Source organism: Pongo pygmaeus, chromosome 7, assembly GCF_028885625.2.
Source record: "Pongo pygmaeus isolate AG05252 chromosome 7, NHGRI_mPonPyg2-v2.0_pri, whole genome shotgun sequence".
Taxonomy (NCBI): domain Eukaryota; kingdom Metazoa; phylum Chordata; class Mammalia; order Primates; family Hominidae; genus Pongo; species Pongo pygmaeus.
Genome location: NC_072380.2, coordinates 150,693,526 through 150,713,338, shown reverse-complemented (window position 1 = coordinate 150,713,338; position 19,813 = coordinate 150,693,526).

The following is a 19,813-nucleotide window of genomic DNA, read 5'->3' as shown; positions in this document are numbered from 1 at the left end:
TTATTTCAAGATTTTTTGTTTACCATCTAGGAGGATGGAGTTGCCACTAATTGGGATAGTGAATGGAGTTAGGGAGGAGAAAACAAGCAGTAGTGAATCCAGATCCTGTGGGACATAAAGGCAGAATTTGGCAGCTCTCTTAAAACAACAACAACAACAACAACAAAAACTTCAGTTAGCTACTGGAAGTCAGAAGGAATCAATGCAAGTGATGGTCCTGAAGCTTCAGCTTCATTAGCTCCATGCTAGATCTTCTGAAACTACCATTTCAGATTTGGGTATTTTGAGCTTGAGTTACTGCGAAATATCAAAATAGAGCTGCTCCCTGATAGCTCTTTATTGGAATCAGGGTTAATAGATTTCAATGAGAAAGTTCTCATCTTCTAGAGGGCATTAAAATTCTGGAAATGGACTGAGCAAAAAGCCAGAGGTATGAGCTTTGGGCACTCCAAGGTTTAGATACCAGGAAAATGAGGAAAAGGCCGCTGCTGAGGTAGGAAGAGGACCAGTACTCTCCATTTTTGGCAAACGCAGAGATCAACTCCTGCAGTCTGAGTAGGCTATGGCATCTTTCACAATCACTAATGGCCAGTGAGGAAATGCTTATAAATGGTAGCTGCCATTTTTTCCCATGACTTGTTCCTATCATGCCCACCTTGTTGAAATAGTTTGTTTCCACGACTTCTTCTTTGTTAGCCCTTTATTTTCCTTTTACTCATTGGTGCTGTTTCCTCTGAAATTCTATTTTGAAGTGCCCAGAGCTCAGTTCTGAATATCTTTTCTCTATTACATTCTCTCTCATCCACTCTTATATCTTAAAGTAGAATCATATCAACTCAAGACTCCAGATTTCTCTCTTCAGTGCAGACCAGTCTCCTGAAGTCCAGACTCATTTAGAAATCTCCTGTATGACAGATGAACATGATGTATGAACTTACGTTAAACTTTAAAGGCCAAAAATAGAATTACTGATTTTTGTTGATAAAACTCTTTTCCATTTCTTCCTCAGTAAACTGCTTACGACACACCCAGTTATCCAAACACAAAACAACAGGTTCTCTTGATTATTTAGTTTCACTCCAAAATACAAATCTGCCAGCAAGTCTTATGTGTCTATTTATTTGCACTGCCATTGTTAACCCACTGGCTTAGGTCAACATCATCTCTTGCCTGGATAACTATAACATTACTGAATGCTGTGCTTCCCTCTGAGCTACCTATATCCCACATTTCACCAGAAACCAGGGGGATGATTCAGATCATGGTTTAGGTTGTATCACAGCAGTGATGAAAAGCTATCAAGAGCTTGAATTTTACTTATCGTAACTCCAAATTCCTGGTCATGGCCAAGAAGTCCATTGCCCAATCAATGATCCATCTCACTGTCCTTGGTCCTTCCAAACATGGAAGCTGTTTGGAAGTGGAGCTTCCTGTGCTCCACCACTCTAGCTTAATTTCTATTCTTTGAAAAAGTTGACTCATGAGGCTTCAGCCCAAGGGCCCTTGTTTGGCCACCTCCTGGCCTGGAGGGACACTTCTCCCAGATTGCTATATGGGCTATGCCAGGTTTTCACATAGCTTTCATGGAACATCCTATCTGAAGTGGCTTTTCCTGCCTCACCTCACCGGTCTGTCATGCTATTCTGTTTTATAGCATTAATACAACTCATCCTTTTCTTAATTTTTCTCCATGAGTTATTTGTTTTTTCTTTCTTTGTTTCTTATCTGTCTCATGCCTCCCTCGTTCTGCAATAGAATCTCCAAGAGAGGATTCTCATCTGCTTTTCTCTGTGCTTTTTCCCCAGGAAGGAACCTCTACCTGGTACAAAATAAGCATTAAAATATTTATTTAATAAATGCTCAGCTATCAAATTGAAGACCTTGGAATGAATTCCAACTGTGCCATTTGGCTATTTAAGATTTATTAATGTCATGGATACTTTAAGAGGTGCTGGAAATACCTTGAAAAAATACCCAGTTACTCACCTCAAGTACTTTAGGGTTAAATTTGGAGACACACACATATAAATGAGCTGGTGTAATCCAGTGTATTAATTACAGCCAAAGGAGAGGGAAAACAATGATATGTATGGGAACACAGAAAAGATAATTCAACTTTAGGAAGCCCAGGAATATTTCAGGGAGAAAGTTCCATCGAAGCTGAGACTGTAGAATAAGGAACAGTTTCAGGAGGTGGTGCTGTGTTGATTTGGGGGCACATCTTATTCCATGTGCACAGTCCCAGATATGAGGAGGGGGTTTGCTTATGTGGAGAGCTGCAACCTTCTCATTGTGTCTGAAGCATTTGTGACAAAACGATCCTCATCAGAGGGCAGTTACAGTGAGGTGAGTCTAAGATCACCAGGCTAAATGAAAGATCGATGTGATGAGGTAGAGGAAGAATAGTGCATGCTGCAGAGGATAGTGCATGGTACAGGTCCCCAGGGCATGCATGAAGGAAACATTAGTAGGAGGGAATGAGAAGCCATGTAAGGAGAACAGACAAAGGTGAGACAGCCGTGGAGCAGAGTTTATTGAGGACAAAGCTTTTGAAGCCCATCAAAATATTCTTTCCACCCATAGGCATGTCTCCATGGGGCCAGGGATGGATATGTGACTTCACTCACCTCCCTAGGGATTTTTAGAAATGGGGAGGGTAAGACAGCCTCTACTATAAGGGGCTCAACAAAACCAAACTGAAATTAATAGTGTTACAAGAAGCAGGACAAGTAATATCTGGAGATTCAGTCCCAGTCCTGCCTTTTTGATGGGAACTTCAAAATTCCAATCATATTTCTGGTAGCCTTGTGATCTTCTTGTTGTCTGACTTGAATAGTAAGTTTGGAGACAGCTAGGTCCCCACAATTTGAAGTAGAATTTATCTGATTTATTTCAGACTCACATCCAGGTAGAAACCTCAGAAATAATATTTTGCTTCTTTTAGTTATTTTATGTTTTATTTGTTTGTTTGTTTTTAAGTAAGAGAGGGTGAAAGCAACATGAGCCAGAAGTGAAAGCTTAAAACTGGAAATATTTCCCTGTGACCCCTAAGGGTGAGGACTTCTCATCTTTGGTCTGGCTCTGACTTGTGATCCTGAACACATTCCCCAGGCATCCTCGTTGGATTCCCATCGCCTGAGCATGAAATGGGCTCTGGAACACATGCTCTCCAATTCCTTCCTGACTCTGCTCTTCTAGGTTTCAGCATAGGAATGCCCAGATGCTACTGAGAAATGTGAACATATGGATGTATTTCTGACCTGCTGGAGTACGCGCTGCCTCCTTAGTTACCACGCAGAATGAGCTCATTACCCAGGATTTCACAGATGTCTCAGGTCTTCATTAGGAAAACTATTTGGATCACAATTTCTTAAAAGCTTTTCAAAATATTTTGCTTTGTCTCTCATTTGATTCTTGTGCCTTTTAGTCTTTGGTGGGAGCAGGGTAAAAATAGAGGGAAAAAAAAGAAAATTAATTACCCCCGACACAAGCACTTGTTACAGAAGGAATACTGCAGTAAGTCGTATTACGTGGAAAGTCTTTCAAAAGTATTAAGTTCAGATTTAAAAACATTTAGGATTGCCTGCTTGCTGACCAGCCCCAGGATAGGATGCTGGGGTTACAAAGGATGATAAAACATGGGTTCTATTCTCTAGCAGCTTGTGACCTGCTATGAAAGTATCAGCAACAGGTTAGAGTCTGTTAAGTGTTAAGAGAAAGGTAAACATGGTTCTATGGGAATTCCAAATGGCCCAGTTTCAAGTTTGAGGGTTATAATGTTTGCCCCAGGAATATGTCATGGATTCCATGTGAATTAGACAAGACCTTGTGTATGGAAGTGTTTTATAAATATGTGATGAGGGACATATCTTTATCAATTGTTATGCTATCAATTTTGCAAATTTTCTCAGCACAAATGAAACATTTGATCACATTGCTAAGGCCCTTCCAAGGCCCTGGAATGTGTACTTGCCAACAAGATGACTTAGAGTTTAAGTTTTATTATCTTTCCAATATTTTGCAGGGTCCAGTTCAAAATAAAAATGTGAGGCCCTTTTTTCTTAAAGCATTAAAATTATCAAGGAATACATCCAGACTGTGAGTATCAGAAAAAACACCTGAAGACATTGAGCCTATGTCCATGGGTAATGACAGATGAGTGTGACATGAGCTTCAGAGTGAATAGATCCTTATTCTCTTTAGCAGCTCTCAATTGCAAATTTTCTAGGGCAGATCCTAGGAAGGTACCTGCTGGCTCTAAAGCAAACTCTTCTATAGGGATGGGAAAGCATATAGCATTTGGTAATCATTGAACGAATTACCTTAGCTTTTTCTGTTACCTGGATTCGTGGATTTGCCTCCATCTCCAGCCCCTTCCCTTTCTGCTCACAGCTATTAGGGGCCTATAGTGCATCAGGCATGGATCCATGTTAGAAAGTTGTCCCAAGGATAACCAGGACCTGCTGGAGCACAGGTATGCAGGGACCTCAGTAACAAGGGCCAGGGGACTGCAGCAGTCCTCCAGTCAGTTAGCCACCAGTGCTCAGTGGAAAATCTAGGAAGAACCCCAGGTCAACAAAATGGAGGTCAGGACATGTGGCAGTAAAAGGGTCATATTCCTTATATGTGAATCATTTGGAGTGTTGAGCACCAGAGAGTAATTCTTAGAAACTTCTGAAGCATCTCTTGAAATACTGCTGATTGGACTAGAAATCTGCTCAGGTAAATGAATGTCAGTCAGTCCAGTTCTGGGGAGCTGGAGAGCGAAGCTAGGGGATGATGCTGGAGCTCCAAGGATTAGCTCAGAGACCATAAACCACGTGATCTCTGGCTTGTGGATGAGCAATTGGCTCTTCCTCTCATGAGGCACTGTGGTAAAGCAGACCTTGATTTGAATCCCGGCTTAACAAATGGTGTGTTGTGAAATATTTGCTAAATAATCTCTATATTAAGCTTTATATATTTTATTGGTGAATTGAGGGCAACTGAATTGGTTTAGCCTGGGTTTCTCAGAAAGCAGAACCTCAAAGAGAGGCTCAATTATAGCATTATCTATCTTTTGAAATCAGGAGTCAGTACAGGAGCCAAGCTGTGGGGGAGAAAAAGCCAATGCCAAGATACTCATGGAGTCAAGTCACTGGTTCCTTGAGCATATCAGGACCTCCAATTCAAGAAAATAAATGGGGAAGCATTGATGCATTGATTAACCTATGATTCTGCTCAGGCTGTGCTATGATCTGAAGATTTATGTTTGCCCAAAATCAATTATGGAGATCTTAACCCCTAAGGTGATGGTATGAAGAGGCGGGGCCTTTGGAATGCAGTTAGGTCATAAGGGTTCCACCATCCTGAATGAGATCAGTGCCCTTGCAAAAGAGACTTGAAGAAAACTGCTCTTCCTGCCATGTGAGGACACAAAGAAGGCACCATCTATGAGGAACAGGCTGTCACTAGACACCAAATCTACTGATGCCTTGTTCTTGAATGTTCTTTCCTCCAGAACTGTGAGCAATATGTTTTCATAGCGTATAAATTGCCTGGTCTGAGATATTTTGTTTTACCAGCAAGAATGGAGTAAGGCAGGTTGTGATAACAGAATACCATAGATTGAGTGGCTTAAACAACAAGTGTTTATTTCTTATGGTTCTGGAGGCTGAGAAGTTCAAGATCAAAGTGCTGGCCAATTTGATTTCCGGTGAGGGCCCTTTTCCTGGCTTGCAAGTGGGAGTCTTTTTGTTGTGTCTGTCTGTCAGGCCTCTGAGCCCAAGCTAAACCATCATATCCCCTGTGACCTGCACATACACATCCAGATGGCTGGTTCCTGCCTTAACTGATGACATTCCACCACAAAAGAAATGAAAATGGCCTGTTCCTGCCTTAACTGATAACATTATCTTGTGAAATTGCTTCTCCTGGCTCATCCTGGCTCAAAAGCTCCCCTACTGAGCACCTTGTGACCCCCACTCCTGCCCACCAGAGAACAAACCCCCTTTTTCCTTTACCTACCCAAATCCTATAAAACAGCCCCACCCCTATCTCCCTTCACTGACTGACTCTCTTTTCGGACTCAGCCCGCCTGCACCCAGGTGAAATAAACAGCTTTATTGCTCACACAAAGCCTGTTTGGTGGTCTCTTTACACGGACACGAGTGAGATTTGGTGCTGTGACTCGGATCGGAGGCCCTCCCTTGGGAGATCAATCCACTGTCCTCCTGCTCTTTGCTCCATGAGAAAGATCCACCTACGACCTCAGGTCCTCAGACCGACCAGCCCAAGAAACATATCACCAATTTCAAATCTGGTAAGTGGCCTCTTTTTACTCTCTTCTCCAACCTCCCTCACTATCCCTCAATGTCTTTCTCCTTTCAATCTTGGTGTCACACTTCAATCTGTCCTTTCTCTTAATTTCAATTCCTTTCATTTTCTGGTAGAGACAAAGGAGACACATTTTATCCGTGGACCCAAAACTCCAGCGCCAATCACGGACTAGGGAAGGCAGCCTTCCCTTGGTGTTTAATCATTGCAGGGACGCCTCTCTGATTATTCACCCAGGTTTCAGAGGTGTCAGACCATGCAGGGATGCCTGCCTTGGTCCTTCACCCTTAGCGGCAAGTCCTGCTTTTCTGGGGGAGGGGCAAGAACCCCAACCCCTTCTCTCCATATCTCTACCCCTTCTCTGCTTTTCTGGGGGAGGGTCAAGAACCCCTCAACCCCTTCTCCTTCACCCTTAGCAGCAAGTCCTGCTTTTCTGGGGGAGGGGCAGCAGCCCTGACCGCTTATCTCTGTGCCCCGATCCCTTATTTCCGCACCCTGACCTCTTATCTCATCTCTGAGCCCCAACCCCTATTTCCATGCCCCGACCTCTTATCTCTGTGCCCCAACCCCTTATTTCTGTGCCCGGACCCCTTCTCTGCTTTTCTGGAGGGCAAGAACCCCCCCACCCCTTCTCCGTGTCTCTACTCTCTTTTCTCTGGGCTTACCTCCTTCACTATAGGCAAGCTTTCACCTTCCATTCCTCCTTCTTCTCCCTTAGCCTGTGTTCTTAAGAACTTAAAACCTCTTCAACTCTCACCTGACCTAAAATCTAAGTGTCTTATTTTCTTCTGAGATGCTGCTTGACCCCAATACGAACTCGACAGTAGTTCCAAATAGCCAGAAAATGGCACTTTCAATTTCTCCATCCTACAAGATCTAAATAATTCTTGTCATAAAATAGGCAAATGGTCTGAGGTGCCTGATGTCCAGGCATTCTTTTACACATCAGTCCCTCCCTAGTCTCTGTTCCCAATGCAACTCATCCCAAATCTTCCTTCTTTCTCTCCCACCTGTCCCCTCAGTCCCAACCCCAAGCATCGCTGAGTCTTTCTAATCTTCCTTTTCTACAGACCCATCTGACCTCTCCCCTCCTCGCCAGGCTGAGCTAGGTCCCAATTCTTCCTCAGCCTCTGCTCCTCCACCCTATAATCCTTTTATCACCTCCCCTCCTCACACCCGGTCCGGCTTACAGTTTCGTTCCATGGCTAGCCCTCCCCCACCTGCCTAGCAATTTATTCTTAAAAAGGTGGCTGGAGTTAAAGGCATAGTCAAGGTTAATGCTCCTTTTCCTTTATCCCAAATCAGATAGTGTTTAGGCTCTTTTTCATCAAATATAAAAATCCAGCCCAGTTCATGGCTCATTTGGCAGCAACCCTGAGACACTTTACAGCCCTAGACCCTAAAAGGTCAAAAGGCCATCTTATTCTCAATATACATTTTATTACCCAATCTGTTCCCAACATTAAATAAAACTCCAAAAATTAAATTCCGGCCCTCAAACCCCACAACAGGACTTAATTAACCTCTCCTTCAAGGTGTGCAATAATAGAGTAGAGGCAGCCAAGTAGCAACATATTTCTGAGTTGCAGTTCCTTGCCTCCATTGTGAGACAAACCCCAGCCACATCTCCAGCACACAAGAACTTCCAAATGCCTAAACTGCAGTGGCCAGGTGTTCCTCCAGAACCGCCTCCCCCAGGAGCTTGCTTACAAGTGCCAGAAATCTGGCCACCAGGCCAAGGAATGCCCAGCATTCCTCCTAAGCCATGTCCCATTTGTGTTGGACCCCACTGGAAATCGGACTGTTCAACTTACCTGGCAGCCACTCCCAGAGCCCCTGGAACTCTGGCCCAAGGCTCTCTGACTGACTCCTTCCCAGATCTTCTCCGCTTAGTGGCTGAAGACTGATGCTGCCCGATCGCCTCAGAAGCCCCGTGGACCACCACGGACGCCGAGCTTTAGGTAACTCTCACAGTGGAGGGTAAGTCCTTCCGCTTCTTAATCAATATGTAGGCTACCCACTCCACATTACCTTCTTTTCAAGGGCCTGTTTCCCTTGCCTCCATAACTGTTGTGGGTATTGACAGCCAGGCTTCTAAACCTCTTAAAACTCCCCAATTCTGGTGCCAACTTAGACATTAGTCTTTCAAGCACTTCTTTTTAGTTATCCCCACCTGCCCAGTTCCCTTATTAGGCCAAGACACTTTAAGTAAATTATCTGCTTCCCTGACTATTCCTGGATTACAGCTACATCTCATTGCCACCCTTCTTCCCAATCCAAAGCCTCCTTTGCATCCTCCTCTTGTATCCCCCCACCTTAACCCACAAGTATAAGATACCTCTACTCCCTCCTTGGCAACCGATAATGCACCCCTTACCATCTCATTAAAACCTAACCACCCTTACCCTGCTCAATGCCAATATCCCATCCCACCACATGCTTTGAAAGGATTAAAGCCTGTTATCACTCGCCTGCTACAGCATGGCCTTTTAAAGTCTATAAACTCTCCTTGCAATTCCCCCATTTTACCTGTCCTAAAATGAGACAAACCTTACAAGTTAGTTCAGGATCTATGCCTTATCAACCAAATTGTTTTGCCTATCCACCCCATGGTGCCAAACCCATATACTGTCCTATCCTCAATACCTCCCTCCACAATCCATTATTCTGTTTTGGATCTCAAACATGCTTTCTTTACTATTCCTTTGCACCCTTCATCCCAGTCTCTCTTCGCCTTCACTTGGACTGACCCGGACACCCATCAGGCTCAGCAAATTACCTGGGCTGTACTGCTGCAAAGCTTCACAGACAGCCTCCATTACTTCAGTCAAGCCCAAATTTCTCCCTTATCATCTGTTACCTATCTCAGCATAATTCTCATAAAAACACACATGCTCTCCCTGCCAATTGTGTCCAACTAATCTCTCAAACCCCAACCAACCCCTTCTACAAAACAACAACTCCTTTCCTTCCTGGGCATGGATGCATACTTTCACCTTTGGATACCTGGTTTTGCCATCCTAACAAAACCATTATATAAACTCACAAAAGGAAACCTAGCTGACCCCGTAGATCCTAAATCCTTTCCCCACTCCTCTTTCCATTCCTTGAAGACAGCTTTAGAGACTGCCCCTACCCTGGCTCTCCCTGACTCATTCCAACCCTTTTAATTACACACAGCTGAAGTGCAGGGCTGTGAAGTCGGAATTCTTACACAAGGACCGGGATCGTGTCCTGCAGGCTTTTTGTCCAAACAACTTGACCTTACTGTTTTAGCCTGGCCGTCATGTCTCCATGCAGCAGCTGCTACTGCCCTAATACTTTTAGAGGCCCTTAAAATCAAAAACTATGCACAACTCACTCTCTACAGCTCTCATAATTTCCAAAATCTATTTTCTTCCTCACACCTGACGCATATACTTTCTGCTCCCTGGCTCCTTCAGCTGTACTCACTCTTTGTTGACTCTCCCACAATTACCATTGTTCCTGGCCCAGACTTCAATCCGGCCTCCCACATTAGTCCTGATACCACACCTGACCCTCATGACTGCATCTCTCTGATCCACCTGACATTCACCCCATTTCCCTGTATGTCCTTCTTCCCTGTTTCTCACTCTGATCACACTTGGTTTATTGATGGCAGTTCCACCAGGCCTAATCACCACACACCAGCAAAAGCAGGCTATGCTATAGTACAAGCCACTAGCCCGCCTCTTAGAACCTCTCATTTCCTTTCCATCATGGAAATCTATCCTCAAGGAAATAACTTCTCAGTGTTCCATCTGCTATTCTACTACTCCTCAGGGATTATTCAGGCCCCCTCCCTTCCCTACACATCAAGCTCAGGGATTTGCCCCCAACCAGGACTGGCAAATTTGCTGTTCTGCTACTTCTCAGGGATTATTCAGACCCCCTCCCTTCCCTACACATCAAGCTCAGGGATTTGCCCCCACCCAGGACTGGCAAATTAGCTTTACTCAACATGCCCCGAGTCAGGGAACTAAAATACCTCTTTGTCTAGGTAGACACTGTCACTGGATAGGTAGACGCCTTTCCCACAGGGTCTAAGAAGGCCACCACTGTCATTTCTTCCCTTCTGTCAGACATAATTCCTCGGTTTGGCCTTCCCACCTCTATACAGTTGGAGAGCAGACCGGCCTTTATTAGTCAAATCAGCTAAGCATTTTTCAGGCTCTTAGTATTCAGTGAAACCCTTATATCCCTTATAGTCCTCAGTCTTCAGGAAAGGTAGAACAGACTAATGGTCTTTTAAAAACACATCTCACCAAGCTCAGCCACCAACTTAAAAAGGACTGGACAATACTTTTACCACTTTCCCTTCTCAGAATTCAGGCCTGTCCTCAGAATGCTGCAAGGTACAGACCAGTTGAGCTCCTGTATAGTCACTCCTTTTTATTAGGCCCCAGTTTCATTCCAGACACCAGACCAACTTAGACTGTGCCCCAAAAAACTTGTCATCCCTACTATCTTCTCTGTAGTCATACTCCTATTCACCGTTCTCAACTACTCATACATGCCCTGCTCTTGTTTACACTGCCAGTTTACACTGTTTCTCCAAGCCATCACAGCTGATATCTCCTGGTGCTATCCCCAAACTGCCACTCTAAACTCTTGAAGTAAATAAATAATCTTTGCTGGCAAGGCTATGCTGAACCTCCTTAGGCACTCTCTAATTAGATGTCCTAGGTCCTCCCAATTCTTAGTCCTTTAATACCTGTTTTTCTCCTTCTCTTATTCCATTTAGTTTTTCAATTCATACAAAACTGTATCCAGGCCATCACCAATAATTCTAAATGACAAATATTTCTTCTAGCAACCCCACAATATCACCCCTTACCACAAAAATCTTCCTTCAGCTTAATCTCTCCCACTCTAGGTTCCCTCGCCGCCCCTAATCCCCCTCTAAGCAGCCCTGAGAAACATTGCCCATTATCTCTCCATACCTTCCCCCCAAAAATTTTCACTGTCCCAACACTTTACCACTATTTCATTTTATTTTTCTTATTATATAAGAAGACAGGAATGTCAGGCCTCTGAGCCCAAGCTAAGCCATCATATCCCCTGTGACCTGCACATACACATCCAGATGGCCGGTTCCTGCCTTAATTGATGATATTCCACCACAAAAGAAGTGAAAATGGCCTGTTCCTGCCTTAGCTGATGACATTATCGTGAAATTCCTTCTCCTGGCTCATCCTGGCTCAAAAGCTCCCCTATGAGCACCTTGTGACCCCCCACTCCTGCCCACCAGAGAACAACCCCCCTTTCTCCTTTACCTACCCAACTCCTATAAAACGGCCCCACCCCTATCTCCCTTCACTGACTCTCTTTTCGGACTCAGCCCGCCTGCACCCAGGTGAAATAAACAGCTTTAATTGCTCACACAAAGCCTGTTTGGTGGTCTCTTCACACGAACGCAAGTGAAAGTATCCTCACATGGCAGAAAGAGAAATAAAGAGGACTCATGAGTGCCCTGCCCTCACGGCTTCAACTAAACATAATTACTTCCAAGGACTCTGCCTTCAAGTACCATCACATTGGAGGTTAGGGCTTCAACATATAAATTTGGGAGGACATTCAGTTCATGAACGCCCATTTATTGTTTTTTGTTTGTTTTGTTTTGTTTTGAGACAGAGTCTCACTCTGTTACTCAGGCTTTCAGGCTGGAGTGCAGTGATGCTATTTTGGCTTACTGCAACCTCCGCCTCCTAGGTTCAAGCAATTCTCCTGCCTCAGCCTCCGAGTAGCTGAGATTACAGGCATGCGCCACCATGCCCGGCTAATTTTTTTGTTGTATTTTTAGTAGAGATGGGGTTTCGCCATGTTGGCCAGGCTGGTCTGGAACCCCTGACCTCAAGTGATCAGCCATCCTTAGCCTCCCAAAGCTGTTCATTGTTACTCAAAGCTTAACTCTTGGGGCTGCTAACTCCCCTGCATTTCTAGGTTGCATGTAGAGATGAACCCCCAGTGGATTCCCGTGGTGTCCTTTGCAGCAGTGTCAACAGCGATGTCCCAGATGACAAGACTGGCAAGGATCTGAGGTGGGGCACTAGCAGGATGCAATGCATCTTAAAATAGGGATTGTTGCAATTGTGGCTAAAATAAGGGACAGGAAAGTCTGAGAGGATCTGAAATATTACACAAGATGTATTCAAGGCAGGCAGCTATATGCAGATTTATTCTGAATGTTTATTTTAAAAAACAAAGGCACAAAAGAATCATCTAATGCTTAGTGAATGTTTGCCTCCTTCTCTATCTTGCCTTTTCTCTTCAGATGTATTGCGTTCCTCATTCTTTACAATTAAAGTCAAAATCATTAGAAGAGCAGCCCTTACACCCAATCCTCAACTAGTTACAGGTGATGGAGCCAAAGAGTTAATATAATTACAAGACCTATGCAGTTCATCTTTCTTTAAAAAAAGTGCGCTTAATAATCGACACATGTGCTGAGTTTTAATAATTTTCCAATAACTATCACTCCAAGAGCCCATATTAAAGCCATATCACAGTAGGTTCATCCCCATGAATGCTCTCCACCTCAGTGAAAATGACTTCAATCCAATTAGTCTGTGCAATTTAATTTGTTCAATGCAAATCACTAGGGTTTAATTGAATTCCACTAGACACAAATCAATAGGAATCAATTTCAAGAGATTATCCTCAACATTCATCAATAGAATTAAAATTAAAGAAGATTTACCTAAATGGCTGACATGTTTCTAAAATTTATTGCAGGTTACTATGGTATCCTGTGGTTAGTGGTCATTTTGGAGGTTATGTACAGACTACTAATAACTTGCTCTCACTACTGGAGCTGGAGAAGAACTTATGAAAAAAAAATAAATGCAAATTATACCATATACTCTTAAAGAACTTCACAAACAGATGGTTTATCTTCCCAACACCCAGAAAAAGTAGGCCACAGTAAGTTTATCTTCAAAGGCGAGACTGAGACTGAGTTATGTTGGGTGACTTGAGTATAGGTCTCAAGAATGCTAGGATGTGGATGTCTGTCCAATGACATTTTGATGTCTCCACTTTCTGCAAACCCTCATCTCTCACCTGCACCATGAAAAGTATTTGCAGGCATCTGTCTGCTTTTGCTTTTGTCCTTCAGCTATGTGTGTTCCTGGTAGAACAACCAGGGTGATCCTTTCAAAAACATAATCATGATAGCTAATTTTGTAAATTGCTTACGATGTGCTAAGCACTGTTTTAAGTACTTTTATGTATTAACTCTTATTTTTACATCTACTTTAAGTGCAGGTGCTGTTACTATCTCCTATTCACATATACGGAAGGTGAGGCACGAAAGGTTTGCATTAGTGAAGGTTCTCCTGAGAAGCAAAACCAACAGGATACACATAATGAAGAATGATGATGAGCCTCACATGACTATGGAGGCTGAGAAGTCCCACAATCTGTCAACTGTAAGCTGGAGATCCAGGAAAACCAGTGGCGTCTGAAAGGAAATTAAGTCTTGGGATCCCAAACTCATTAAGCCAAAGGGAAAAGTCAAGCTGGGAACTAGTCACGCAAACCTGCCACATTCTTTTGGTTCCTAAATAAGATGGCTACAGGATGAAAAGCTACATGCCTACCCTATATTTTGCCCACAAGGAAATTCCTAGTGAGCTGCAAGACCTTTTAAGGTGTTTGTGTTAAAATTTTACCATAGCAATGTAAATTGCTAGCTTATTTTAACAGGTGCAGTCACACCCCTGCCCCCCGGCCGGTCTACTAGACAGAAATACATATCTGATTGTTCCCCTGTCCATTTTGCCTATGTTGTCTCACATAAAATGCAGATTCCCTGCATTTTTCCTCTGCTCCATTTGTCTATGTCATCTTATATAAAAAACGCAGGTTCACCGAGCCAGACAAAGGCATGAATGATGATTTTTCTCTGCCCACCTCTTACATGAAAATTGTGTAATTCTCAATATCCCGCCCTTTCCCCCTTAAAATTGGAGCCCTCAAAATCATCTTTGGAGAAAGGCATAGACCTGTCTCCCGGGTGCACGTCCTTAACTTTGGCAAATAAACCTCCTAAAATGATTGAGGCTTGTGTAGTCATTTTTCTTGATTGGCAGGTGTAACCTCAATTCTTCTCTGAAGTCCTGAAAACCAGGGGAGCCTATGGTGTAAACCCTAGTCAAAGGGTGGGAGAAGACCAGTGTCCCAGCACAAACAGGCAGGCAGGAATGGAACAAATCCTCCCTCTTGTACTTTTTTTCTATTTAGGGCTTCAATGGATTGGATGATGCCCACCCACACTGGGACAGCCATGTTCTTATACTGAGTCCACTGATTCACATGCTAATCTCATCCAATACACCTTAATAGACACATCCAGAAATAATGTGTATTCCAGGCACCCCAAGGCCCAGTCAATTTGACACATAAAAGTAACCACTGCAGGGGTTAAGTAACCTGACCAAGGTTACTAAGCAAATAATTATCAGAGCCAGGGTTTAAACTCAGGCAGTCTGATTCTATGGCCTGTTTACTTATCCTGAATATGATTATATCACTGCTTAAAGTCCAACATTGGCTCCCCATTAAAATTTTAAATAAAATCTGGACTCCTAAAGAAAGGCAGAATAATTGTCTGCTGCCTTCTGTCTGATCTCATCTTTAATCACTCCTAAATTCCCTTCCAGCCACATGAGCCATCCTAAAGTTCCCCAGAGCTACCAAATGTATTCTGTATTGAGAAAAGCCTTGGGAGGGCTTCTTCTCAAATTCAGGTAATGAGTTCCCAGGAAATAAAGATTTGGTACTCTAAAAAAGATAACTGAAAAAAAAGATTAATGAATAGGATACTTACAAAGGTATGGCTTCATTAAAACTAAGAAGGGTCAGTGACTATACCTGGAATGGCAAGTGGGAAAGCTCATTACTATCCTTAACTCTGAAACAGCAAGAGAAGAAACAGTTATCAGAACTTAGCAATACCTTTAGCTTTGGGGATGGATCAATTGAGAAAAGAGTGGTTTACATAGGAGAGAAGTAACTAACAAATTTCAGCAAGGAGGGTGTGGCTTTGAGGTTGATCATCCTGGTCTCATTCTTTTTCCTCTCTGATCTGCTGATCACCTGCTGTTATTGCTCAATAATTGGAGCCAAGTGATATTCAGAAGCAACTCAACTGTTGGCCTCCTATATGCGAATATGTGTAAGAAGGGGTGACAGAGTGCTTCTGGAGAGGCAAATAATAGAATATCCATAACAAAGAAGACTTCCTTTAACATCTTGATTCATGATAGTAAGTGCCCCTATTTCAGTGACTATTAAAATATCTTAGTATGATTTATTTTTCTTGTAAATTGGTTTGTTCCTCATAGATGCTGGATATTAGACCTTTGTCAGATGCATACTTTGCAAATATTTTCTCCCATTTTTTAGGTTGTCTCTTTATTCTGCTGGTAGTTTCTTTTGCTGCTCAGAAGCCCTTAAGTTTAATTAGATCCCACTTATCAGTTTTTGCTTGTGTTGTAATTGCTTTTGGCATCTTCGTCATGAAATCTTCACTCATTTTTATGTCTAGAATGGTCTTGCCTAGGTTGTCTTCCAGAATTTGTATAGCTTTGGGATTTTTTACATTTACTCTTTAATCAATCTTGAGTTTATTTTTGAATATGCTGTAAGGAAGGTTTCCAGTTTCAATGTTCTGCACATGGCTAGCCAGTTATTACAGCACCATTTATTGAACAGAAAATTCTTTCCCCATTATTTTTGTCAACCTTGTTGAAGATGAGATGGTTGTAGGTGTGCAGCCTTATTTCTGGGCTCTCTATTTTGTTCCATTGGAGTATATGTCTCTTTTTGTACCAGTACCATGCTGTTTTGGTTACTGTAGCCCTGTAGTGTAGTTTTCTGAAGTCAGATAACATGATGCCTCTAGTTTTGTTCTTTTTGCTTAGGATTGCCTTGGCTATTCAGGCTCTTTTTGGTTCCATATGAATTTTAAAATAGTTCTTTCTAGTTCTGCGCAGAATGTCCTTGGTAGTTTGATAGGAATATCATTGAATCTGTAAATTTCTTTGGGTAGTAGGACCATTTTAATGATATTGATTCCTCCTGTCCATAAGCCTAGGATGTTTTTACATTTTTTTCTTGACATCATCTCTGATTTCTCTGAGCAAGAATAGAACAAAAAAACCCATTTAAAAAGTGAGCGAAGACATGAACAGTCACCTTTCTAAAGAAGACATACATGTTGCCAACAAGCATATGAAAAAAAGGTCAATATCACTGATCTTTAGAGACATGCAAATCAAAACCACAATGAGATACTATCTCACATCAGTCAGAATGAGTATTAATAAAAAGTCAAAAAATAACAAATGCTGACAAAGTTGTGGAGAAAAGGGAACACTTATACACTGTTGGTGGAAATATAAATTTGTTCAACCATTATAGAAAGCTGTATGGGAATTCCTCAAAGCTAAAAATAGAACTACCTTTTGACCCAGCAATTCCATTACTGGGTATATACCCAGAAGAATATAAACCATTCTACCATAAAGGCACATGCATGCAAATGTTCATTGCAGCACTATTCACAATAGCAAAGACTGAAATCAACCTAAATGTCCATCAATGACAGGTTGGGCAAAGAAAATATGGTACATATGCCCTATGGAATACTATGCAGCCATAAAAAAGATTGAAATAATGTTTTTGGTTTTTTTTTGTGGCAACATAGAGGGCATCATTCTTAGCAAACTGACGCAGGAACATAAAATCAAATACCACATGTTCTCACAAGTAGGAACTAAATGATGACAACTCATGGACACACAAAAAAGGAACAGCAGACACTGAGGCCTACTTGAGAGTGGAGGGTGAGAGAAGGGAGAAGAGCAGAAAAAATAACTATTGGGTCCTAGGCTTACTACCTGGGTGATGAAAAAATCTGTATAACAAACCCCTGTTACACAAGTTTACCTATAAAACAAACCTGCACATATACCTCCAAACCTAAAATAAACGTTAAAAAAAAAGTATCCTACAGCGTTAAATGGCAGCAATTTGCATGCCTTTGTTGTAATATCCCATATTCAAATAAACTATTGCTTTATATATCTCCCCATTGTTTTCTTCCACTTAAACAGAAGTTCCTCTGGGATGAAAATGATTCTATTTAGTTTGTGGCTCAGTGCCTGGATCACTGTCTAGCATTAGAATATTGTTCAAATAAGGTTCTTGAATTCAAGAATAAAATGTTGGAAAAGAGAAATGAGAGAATGAATGGCTCCTAGGTTCAGACCTTTATTAAGTAAAATTTTTTTTTGTCAGTCAACTTGGCTATTTCTTTATTCATATTAACTTTTTAAAAAATTTTATTATTATTATACTTCAAGTTTTAGGGTACATGTGCACAACATGCAGGTTTGTTACATATGTATACACGTGCCATGTTGGTGTGCTGCACCCATTAACTTGTCATTTAGCATTAGGTATATCTTCTAATGCTATCCCTCCCCCCTACCCCCACCCCACAACAGGCCCCGGTGTGTGATGTTCCCCTTCCTCTGTCCATGTGTTCTCATTGTTCAATTCCCACCTATGAGTGAGAACATGCGGAGTTTGTTTTTTTGTCCTTGTGATAGTTTGCTGAGAATGATGGTTTCCAGTTTCATCCATGTCCCTACAAAGGACATGAACTCATCATTTTTTGTGGCTGCACTGTATTCCATGGTGTATATGTGCCACATTTTCTTAATCCAGTCTATCATTGTTGGACATTTAGGTTGGTTCCAAGCCTTTGCTATTGTGAATAGTGCCGCTATAAACATACACGTGCATGTGTCTTTATAGCAGCATGATTTATAATCCTTTGGGTATACACCAAGTAATGGGATGGCTGGGTCAAATGGTATTTCTAGTTCTAGATCCCTGAGGAAACACCACACTGACTTCCACTATGGGTGAGCTAGTTTACAGTCCCACCAACAGTGTAAAAGTGTTCCTATTTCTCCACATCCTCTCCAGCACCTGTTGTTTCCTGACTTTTTAATGATCGCCATTCTAACTGGTGTGAGATGGTATCTCATTGTGGTTTTGATTTGCATTTCTCTGATGGCCAGTGATGATGAGCATTTTTTCATGTGTCTTTTGGCTGCATAAATGTTTTCTTTTGAGAAGTGTCTGTTCATACCCTTTGCCCACTTTTTGATGGGGTTGTTTGTTTTTTTCTTGTAAATTTGTTGGAGTTCATTGTAGATTCTGGATATTAGCCCTTTGTCAGATGAGTAGGTTGCAAACATTTTCTCCTATTCTGTAGCTTGCCTGTTCACTCTGATGGTAGTTTCTTTTTCTGTGCAGAAGCTCTTTAATTAAATCCCGTTTGTCAATGCTGGCTTTTGTTGCCATTGCTTTTGGTGTTTTAGACATGAAGTCCTTGCCCATGCCTATGTCCTGAATGGTAATGCCTAGGTTTTCTTCTAGGGTTTTTATGGTTTTAGGTCTAACATTTAAGTCTTTAATCCATCTTGAATTAATTTTTGTATAAGGTGTAAGGAAGGGATCCAGTTTCAGCTTTCTACATATGGTTAGTCAGTTTTCCCAGCACCATTTATTAAATAGGGAATCCTTTCCCCATTGCTTGTTTTTCTCAGGTTTGTCAAAGATCAGATAGTTGTAGATATACAGCATTATTTCTGAGGGCTCTGTTCTGTTCCATTGGTCTACATCTCTGTTTTGGTACCAGTACCATGCTGTTTTGGTTACTGTAGCCTTGTAGTATAGTTTGAAGTCAGGTAGCGTGATGCCTCCAGCTTTGTTCTTTTGGCTTAGGATTGACTTGGTGATGTGGGCTCTTTTTTGGTCCCATATGAACTTTAAAGTAGTTTTTTCCAATTCTGTGAAGAAAGTCATTGGTAGCTTGATGGGGATGGCATTGAATCTATAAATTACCTTGGGCAGTATAGCCATTTTCACAATATTGATTCTTCCTACCCATGAGCATGGACTGTTCTTCCATTTGTTTGTATCCTCTTTTATTTCCTTGAGCAGTGGTTTGTAGTTCTCCTTGAAGAGGTCCTTCACATCCCTTGTAAGTTGGATTCCTAGGTATTTTATTCTCTTTGAAGCAATTGTGAATGGGAGTTCACTCATGATTTGGCTCTCTGTTTGTCTGTTATTGGTGTATAAGACTGCTTGTGATTTTTGTACATTGATTTTGTATCTTGAGACTTTGCTGAAGTTGCTTATCAGCTTGAGGAGGTTTTGAGCTGAGATGATGGGGTTTTCTAGATATACAATCATGTCGTCTGCAAACAGGGACAATTTGACTTCCTCTTTTCCTAATTGAATACCCTTTATTTCCTTCTCCTGCCTGATTGCCCTGGCCAGAACTTCCAACACTATGTTGAATAGGAGTGGTGAGAGAGGGCATCCCTGTCTTGTGCCAGTTTTCAAAGGGAATGCTTCCAGTTTTTGCCCATTCAGTATGATATTGGCTGTGGGT